Source organism: Pan troglodytes, chromosome 7, assembly GCF_028858775.2.
Source record: "Pan troglodytes isolate AG18354 chromosome 7, NHGRI_mPanTro3-v2.0_pri, whole genome shotgun sequence".
NCBI classification, from domain to species: domain Eukaryota; kingdom Metazoa; phylum Chordata; class Mammalia; order Primates; family Hominidae; genus Pan; species Pan troglodytes.
The window spans coordinates 138,023,718-138,032,988 of record NC_072405.2 but is presented as its reverse complement, the minus strand read 5'-3'; the positions used below and the strand labels follow the sequence as shown (position 1 = coordinate 138,032,988).

Genomic DNA, 9,271 nt, shown 5'->3' with positions numbered 1-9,271 from the left:
GCTCTGTTAGCTTTTGAGGTAGCCTACTCCTGTGCCTTTGAGAAGCCTGCAGGGAGAAGATACTGCAGAGACCCCCAGGCACAGGGTGATGGTAGGCAGCAAGACAGCAGTAGCAATGGGCCAGGGGATGTGTGGACAGAGCCTAGAGTGTTTCAGGGGCAGAATCTAAAGAACTTTGTGATACATTAGAAAGGGAGGGTGAGGCCGGGCACAGTGGCTCACACCTGTCATCCCAACATTTTGGGAGGCTGAGGCAAGCAGATTGCTTGAGCCCAGAAATTCGAGATCAACCTGAGCAACATAGCAAAAACCCATCTCTACAAAAATTTTAAAATTAGCTGGGCATCTGTAGTCCTAGCTAGGGAGACTGAGGTGGGAGGATCATTTGAGCCTAGGAGGTTGAGGCTGCAGTGAACTGTGATCATGACATTGCACTCCAGCCTGGGTGGCAGAGTGAGACACTATCGGAAGGAAGGAAGGAAGGAAGGAAGGAAGGAAGGAAGGAAGGAAGGAAGGAAAGGGAAGGGAATGGAAGGGAAGGGAAGGAAGGAAAAAAGGAAGGAATGAAGGAAGAAAGAAAGAAAGGGAAGGGAAGGAGAAGAGAGAAAAAGAGGGAGAAGGGAGGAAGGAAGGAAAGGGAAGGGGAGGGAAGGGAAGGGGAAGAGAGAAAGAGAGAGAGAGAGAAGGAAGGAAGGAAGCAAAGGAGAGAGAGAAAGAAAGAAGAAAGAAAGAATAAAGAAATAATAAAGAAAGAAAGAATAAAGAAAGAAAGAAAGAAAGAATAAAGAAAGAGAAAGAAAGAGAGAGAGAGAAGGAAGGAAGGAAAGAAGGAAAGGAAGGAAGGATGAGGGAGGAGAAAGAGGGAAATAAATTCTCATTTACTAAACCTGTGCTGGACCATTTCTCATATCTTGTCTCATTTAATTCTCTCAAAAGCTCTGGCAGAGAGGTATGGCTCCCACACTCTTCTGGACACTCCTTTATTTCTTTCCCTGCTGCAAATCAGGAAAGTCAGGCTCAGAACAGCAAAGTCTCCTCTAGGTCAGGCAGCTATCTGGGGGCACAGCCAGATTGAAACTCAAGTCTATGGGACTTTAGAAGCCACTTGCCATCTGCTCTGACATTCATTCCTCAACTTATTTGTTTCTCCCTTCCCCTGTGGAACTGTCTTTTTTTTTTTTAGAGCTGGCGTTTCACTTTGTCACCCAGGCTGGAGTGCAGAGGTGCAATCATAGCTCTCTGCCTCTTCAAATTCCTGGACCCAAGGGGTCCTCTCATATAGCTGGGACTTCAGGCATGCATCACCCAGCGAATTTTTAATTTTTTGTAAAGACAGGGTCTCAGCATCTTGCCTGAGTTGGTCTTGAACTCCTGGGCTCAAGCAATTCTCCCACCCTGGCCTCTCAAAGTGCTGGGATTACAAGATCTAGCCACCACACCTGGCCTACTTATGGAGCTTTAAAAAAATATGAAATCCTAGGCGTCACTCTCTGAACATTCTGGTTTAGCAGTACTTAGGTGGACTTTCGAAATCTCTATTTCACAAAAGGTAATTCTGAAAACCAGCTTTTTAAAAACATCTGGGCTACATTCTATGTAGCTCTCAGGAGCTTAGCACTGCAATTGCCCAAAGAGTCAATGCAGAGAACATCTGTTCCTTTTTGCGTGCCCATCCTTTCCTTTTAGAACTTGTCTTTCCCCTTCCTGATGGTGCTACCAACTGAAGGGCCCCAAAGCTACCACAGGATGGGGGCTGGGATCCAGTTGATCCACTGGCCTCAGAGTGGGCACATGACTGCGGGAGACAACTGGAATCCTGTCTAAGGCTTTTGCCTTGGACGGAAAGAGGGGTTCTGTCTTTGAGAGGCTTGTGTAAGCCTCCAAAGGCTGCCAGCCACCTTTGCCCCAGGTGGAGATAGATCCTGACTGAGATGAAACTACAGAGATGGGCTATTGTGTAAGCCTCTAGATTGAATCATTCCTGCTTTTTCAGTTACATAAACTAATATACACTTTTTTTTTTTTTTTTGCTTTTGCCCATTTGAGCTGAGTTTCTGTCATTTGTCACCAGGAGATCCTGACTAATAGATTCAGAGAAGCTATTGCTGAGGCTTTTGCTATCTGTAATGAAGTAGGTAGACATAAGGGAAGAGATTTGGCATGAGCTGAGGAGGCAGCATAGGACTGAGTGGGGTGAAAAAGACTGACAGTCCCAGGAAGTAGAAACTTAAACTATATGCACATACATCCATTTATTCATTCATTCATTTGTTTATATGCTCATTCATTTATTCAAAACAATTTTAGAGACTGGACATCATGCCTGGTCTTCAGGATATAGTTATGAAAGAGAAAGACATAGTCTTTGCCCACAAGGAATCTGGCAATAGAGAAAGAGAATTAAACAGGTTATTTACACACATGAGCACATGAACCTGTGCTGTGATAGAGGAAGGGGGGAGGGCTCTGGGAGTCCAGAGAAGGAGACCTGGCCTGGCCTTTGAAGTTCCTACCTGGAAGAATCACCACCTGGAGGTGAGGCTGTGTTCAGGAATGCATTCTTCCTCACCTCAGTTCCACACACAGCTGAGAGCTCCAGGCACTGAACAAAGATGGAAACTGCCCTGGAGATGCCTACATCTGGCTACATCATCCCCTTTGCTCCTGTATCTTCAGTTCTCCCTCTCTCAGCTCGGTCCCATCAGCATCTAAACTAATTATCTCTTCTATCTTTGATAACATAAAATACAATTTGGGCCGGGCACTGTGGCTCACGCCTGCAATCCCAGCACTTTGGGAGGCCGAGGTGGGTGGATCACGAGGTCAGGAGTTCAAGACCAGCCTGGCCAAGATGGTGAAACCCTGTTTCTACTAAAAATACAAAAAATTAGCTGGGTGTGGTGGCAGGTGCCTGCAATCCCAGCTACTTGGGAGTCTGAGGCAGAGAATTACTTGAACCTGGGAGGCGGAGGTTGCAGTGAGCCAAGATCATGACACTGCACTCCAGCCTGGGAGAAAGAGCAAGACTCTGTCTCAAAATAAATAAATAAATAAATAAAAAAGAAAAGAAAGATTGAGTCAATCAAATAAATCCAAATAAAAATGTTTGACTTCACTTGGTGTATTCATCTCTTTCCTTCTCTTCCCAGCTGAGTCTTGAAAGGTGGTTGAGAACTTTGCTCCTGCTTCCTCGGCTACTCATGCTCCAACATCCTTCACTCCATCAAAATGGGTCTTTATTCAGCCATTCATCAAAGGACTATTATTATTATTATTATTATTATTTGAGACAGAGTCTTGCTCTGTCACCCAGTCTGGAGTGCAGGGGCACAACCTCAGCTCACTGCAAACTCTGCCTCCTGGGTTCACATGATTTTCCTGCCTTAGCCTCCAAAGTAGCTAGGATTGCAGGTGCCTGCCACTGCGTCTTGCTAATTTTTGTATTTTTAGTAGAGACGGGGTTTCACCATTTTGACCAGGCTGGTCTTGATTCCTGACCTTGTGATCCACCCCCCTCGGCCTCTCGAAGTACTGGAATTACAGGAGTGAGCCACTGTGCCAAGCCCCATCAAAGGATTATTGAGTTGCTATTAGATGCTGGGCACTTACGTTGCCACTGATGATTCATTGTTAAACAAGACTGATAGTGGGTCCATTCCTCAAGGAGTTGATTTAAGAGGCAGGAAGAGCGATTTTCACAGAGGTGAGCAGTATTATCTCAGGCACTCCCATTCCCCTGTGGAAACTTGTCTGGAGGTCAGAGGATACTGGAAGGTGAGTCACAAAGGATGAAGAAGAGCATGGCAGGCTGGTGGGTAGCAGTGTCAGTGGATGGGTAGGTGGTGGGTGAATAGTGCTTTGAACAGAGGGGACAAAGCATCTGAAAAAGCTCACAGAACATGGACCACTGGGAAGAATGGCTTTGAACTTAATTCTGAAGATAGCAAGACCCCTCTGGATGGTTTTAAACAGAGACAGGCATTATTTTATCTGTGATTCATAAGTAGCACTGGGATTGTGGAAGAGGATCACTGGGAATGATGCAGAAGGCAGAGGGTCTCAAACTTCATCAAGCGCTCCAGGGCTTATTGAAACAGTTTTCTGGGTCCCATCTCCTGAGATTCTAATACAGGCTGTGTACCCACATTTGCAGCAAATACACAGGTGATGTGGATGCTGCTTGTCTGGAATCATGCTTTGGGAACTCTTGGAGAAGGTAGGGCAGGGTGCTGGGAGAACAGAAAGGCAGCCGTTTCTGGAGATGGATTGAATGAAGGGAATGAAGGAGAGGATGCCGGTGGACGGAGCTGTCATCCCACTCATGAGGGGTGCAGCCAGGAAGCTGCCTTCATGTGATGAAATCCAACAGACCTTCCTCTGCTATTTTGCTGTGCTTCTTGCTGCCTTTGACACACCAGGGCTTCCTCCCTGACATTGGTTACACGCTTTCCTCCAAGCTTCTCCTTATCTCTCTGATGATGTCTTCTCCTTTGGCTCCTCTTCCAGAATTTCCTGGGCTCTTTCCTGGATTCCATTTTCTCTGGGGGGAGAAGGAATGCCTTTAGCAGCTCCTGGAGCTTGAACCTCCTCCTGCTACATAGTAAGCTCCAAAGTGTTTGTAAAATAGAATCAAATTGCCTGTTTTCGGTGGGGCGCGGTGGCTTATGCCTGTAATCCCAGAACTTTGGGAGGCCAAGGCAGGTGGATCACCTGAGGTCAGGAGTTGGAGACCAGCCTGACCGACATGGTGAAAACCCATCTCTACTAAAAATACAAAATTAGCTGGGTGTGGTGGTGCATGCCTGTGATTCCACAGGATTACTGGGAGGCTGAGGCAGGAGACTCGCTTGAACCCTGGAGGCAGAGGTTGCAGTGAGTCGAGACTGCGCCATTGCACTCCAGCCTGGGCAACAAGAGAGAAACTCCATGTCAAAGAAAAAAAAAAAAACGCATGTTTTCTTTGTTCTCCATTAATCCATAACCCCTCAGCACCAGGACCTTATCCATCCCATTTATCTTGGTATCTCTTCCTACCTCTAGCATGGTGCGGGCAAACAGCATGCTCAAATGTTGGTGAATGAATAAATAATTTTTGCTTTCACCATTTTGCCAGCTCTGTGAATGCAGGCAATTTACTTAATCCATCAAAGTTTCAGTCTTCTCATTTGGGAAATGGGCACTGGAGATAGAGTTCACCTCCTAACTGCTGCTTTGGGGATGAAGTCAGGTAACACATGTAAAAATGTTTAGCACACAGTAAATGTTAACTACTATGACAGGTTTTTGTTTGTTTGTTTTTGAAACAGAGTCTCATTCTGTTGCCCAGGCTGGAGTGCAGTGGTGCAATCATGGCTCACTGCAATCCCCGCCTGCCAGGTTCACGGGATTCGCCTCCTACCTCAGCCTAAGCTGTGACTACAGGCTGTCACCACGGCCAGCTAATTTGTGTGTGTGTGTTTGTGTGTGTGTGTGTGTTTAGTAGAGACAGGATTTCGCCATGTTGGTCAGGCTGGTCTCGAACTCCTGGGCTCAAGTGATCCACCCGCTTCGGCCTCCCAAAATGCTGGGATTACAAGCGTGAGCCACCACGCTCAGCCATATTACTGTTGTTTTGTTGTTGGTCCTTGTGTGACTTGGGGACAGCCATTTAACTTGCCTAAACCTCAGTATTGTCACATTCAACAACTGTTACATTCTTCCAGCTGGCTGTTGTCGGGTCTGGTGAGATGGAGAGTCTGGAAGAGTGTATGTATGTAATAAAGGTTCATTCTCTCTCTCTGAGCTCTCTCCTTTCCCACCCCCATAGACCTCAGATTGCACTGGACTATTTTATCCCTTAAAGCGCTGACGGGGATGACAATGGAAAGAAAGTGTTGGGGACTGTGGCTGAGCTCCCAGGGATTCTTTGAAAACAAAGAGCATTCTTTTCAACCTCAGAACATCTACGTCCCATGAACACTTGTTTCCCTCAACTCTGTCTTCCGAAAGAGCTTAGTATAAGCTAATAATGAATGAAATAAAATTAAAAACGAAATCAACTTACAGTCATTTACAGTCGTCTCCAACCAGTTTGGCAAAGCCAGCATTTCTGGGTGTTTTCCTCTAAATGGAGAGTTGGTGTAAGTTCTCTCCTGAAGGAGCTAGAAAAAAGACTTTTTGCTAAGGCTTTGGAGGTAGGTAGCAGAGTCTTTTTAGTTTTATTTTCAAAAATAAGTCCTTGCTCCCATCCTACTGGCTTTGTTTTTACTTTTTCTCCTTTATTTATTTATTTATTTATTTATTTATTTATTTATTTATTTTTGAGACGGAGTCTCGCTGTGTCATCCAGGCTGGAAATGCAGTGGCACAATCTCAGCTCACTGCAACCTCTGCCTCCCAGGTTCAAGCGATTCTCCTGCCTCAGCCTCCTGAGTAGCTGGGACTGCAGGCTGTGCCACCACGCCCGGCTAATTTTTTGTATTTTTAGTAGAGACAGGGTTTCACTGTTTTAGCCAGGATGGTCTCCATCTCCTGACCTCATGATCCGCCCACTTCGGCCTCCCAAAGTGCTGGGATTACAGGTGTGAGCTACCTCGACCGGCCTCTCTTCTCCTTTAATGTAGTCTTATAATATTCTATAAACTTGAGGAGGAGCCTTTTATAAAGTCATCTAGAAGTGCATTTATAGACAAGGGTGGAGAACATCCCTTGGCATTTTCTAGACTAAGGATTATTTATCGATGGGAAAAAATGCTACAGGGGCCGTTAGTGTGTATACTAAAAAATAATTATTGACTGAGCCAATTATAGTTATTGCAAACAAACCACAGAAAACCCCCTAATGCAGCATTTTTGTCCTTTTTCCCAAGTTTTGTGTGAGAGTTTGTCTTAAAGACCAGCAGAGAACTCTTTACTTATGCATCCAAGCTGTGAGCTCTCTAAGTATTAGGCTGGGATTGTGAAAACTTTGTTCATTTTCAAATTTGATTGATTGTTTTCATACTGTTGATCTCCTTTGTTGCTTCCAAATGGCAGCATAAGATAACACTTCCTTCCTCTTCCTACATTCCATCCCTCAACAAAATCATTCCAGGAATCCTCTGGGAGAGTCATTAATTCCTGGATAGTGTCATGGATAAAGGGCATAGTCAGAATTAGCTTATTCCTTCTTATACATTCCTGACCAAGTTGCAAACTCCTCCCCTTCATGTCCGATTCTTGATTATTATCTACAAAATAGGTTGCACAATGGCAGAGACCCCTGGGACTCCCTGTATAGGCTCTAAGGGCCAATTTGTATTGTGGTCAAGATCAGCCTGACTTTTGGGAAGGAAGTTGGCATCTGTCCTGTTTTCAGAGCCATTCTCTGGCTCAGTAAAGGTAAGAGCGGCCTAATAGGCACTTGGAATGGTTCCTTTCTATTCCCATAGCCAAGCTCCACATCCCTAAAGTTCTTTCCTGATCATTTGGAATGGAGAGTTGTTTTCCTTGCTAGGAACACTCTCTCCTATTCTGAGGGCTTGCCTGGACTTAGTGATTCAGACTAACACCTTCCCGATTCCCAAATGAGTCACCCCAGAGCTGCACTCCAGCCCTAGGCCACAAAGGGGCAAAGACTGAGCTGTTTAAGAGCGCCTTGCTTTTGTAACCCTTTGAACTACTATACTTCTGTGGATTGCATCTCCCTTTGAAATTCGCCTATATGATGTGCCAATTTGAAGCTGTAATGGTGGTACTTAGGACTCAAAAGAAGAATCAAGAAAAAGACATTAAGGTTTTGAATAGATTATTCTAGGAGTCAGAGTCAAAGAAAGTAATTATTTATTGATTTATGGGTGGTGGTAGATTAAAATCCCAAAGTACAGGGAGCTGAAGACCTACTTTGAGACTGAGACAATGAGGTAATTAGAACAGCAATAGCATCCTTCATTTACCTATATAATCAACATCATTTCTGGTTTGGGCCATAGGTTTTCAGAGGCTTATAATTAATACACATGTTCAAAAATACCTTTTCAAGGACTCAGGATGAGCATGTGTCATGAGTACGTAAAAAAGGATGGAAGCAAGGAGAGTTTGTAGTTTCTAAAATAATGACTCCCATGACAAAGAATAAATATGTTTTATTTTATGATCTGAACTGGCTTCTTCCCAGGAGCCGTCATGAGTCTGATTCAACAAATGGCTAAGGTAGGAGTCAAGATGGTGACCTTCTCATTGTAAAAGGAAAAATTAAACAATGAACAACAAAATAAAAACAAAATAAACCACAAAAAAAGGGGAACTGATGCCTGACCAGGCTTAGATGTTGAGACTTAAAAAACATAACCCACTGGACTGTAACTCCTGTACTCACAAGCAGCCAGCTGATTCCTACCGTCGTCTGAGAGGTGGCTTGGACAGGTTAGGAGTAAACAGCCTGGGTTCAAATCTCGCTTCCACTTTTCCCTATCAGTGAATCTTGGGCATGTGGATGAGTCTTTGTGTGCCTCAGCTTCCCTCTCTACTTCTAATATGGGGAAATCAACAGTATCTCCTTCATGGGGTTGATATAGAGTTAGGGATAAAATGCTTAGGAGTGCTTGGGACACAAATAGAGCTTAGCATTGTTATGACTTGAGTCTGTCCATTAGGTCCTAAACCTTCTTGATCTCAGCACATTAGACCCAGATGAACCAAGGCATGATAGCGAAGGGTTAAGTGTTTTGAACAGAATGGGTCCAGATTGCTGCTTTGTATTATCTGTGTGGCTACAGATAAGTTACATAACCTCTTTGAGCTCTTCTATTTCCTTGTTTGTGAAATAGGGTTAATAGTAGCATTCCTCCCAGAGATCCTCTGGGGTTTGCGAGATAACCCATGGACAGGACTGGCGCCTGGTTGTGAAGGCAGCAGAAGCTGGTTCCCGCCCTGTCCCCATCAACTGTCTCACTGGGCAGAATTCCTGGGTTTGGAGTGAGCAGGGGACTGGCACTGGTTAACTAAAGTAACAGGAGTTTCTTCCTCACCTTCCTCCCAACTCCCCAGTCCTTATGCCTCTTTGTGTACTTAACTGCTATCTTTGACCTCTTGTATCTCCTTTGCCTACCTCTCACCTTCTCACTGGCCTTCTGCCATTCCTTCTAACTGTCAACTCTGGCTGTTATCATGGTCTCCAGGAAGCATCTTAGAACCTCCAAGAACTTAAAGACCTTAAGGCCCCCAGACCCATTTCAACAGAGGAAAACTCTTGCCTTTCTTAAGACCACCCTCTGAAGGGGCAATTGATGAAAACAAACAGGGATGGTGGTGG

At 44.9% G+C, this 9,271-nt stretch overlaps 1 long non-coding RNA gene across 1 annotated transcript; it reads right to left on the bottom strand.

The window, feature by feature from the left end:
* Positions 1 to 3,609: 3,609 nt before the first annotated feature.
* LOC134810917 (uncharacterized) lies at positions 3,610 to 9,137 on the bottom strand. Its single transcript, XR_010159674.1, has 3 exons — positions 9,075 to 9,137; positions 6,044 to 6,140; positions 3,610 to 4,540 (listed from the first exon to the last, which is right to left on the bottom strand). It is a non-coding gene; the product is annotated as an uncharacterized LOC134810917 (long non-coding RNA).
* Between the last annotated feature and the right edge of the window lie 134 nt (positions 9,138 to 9,271).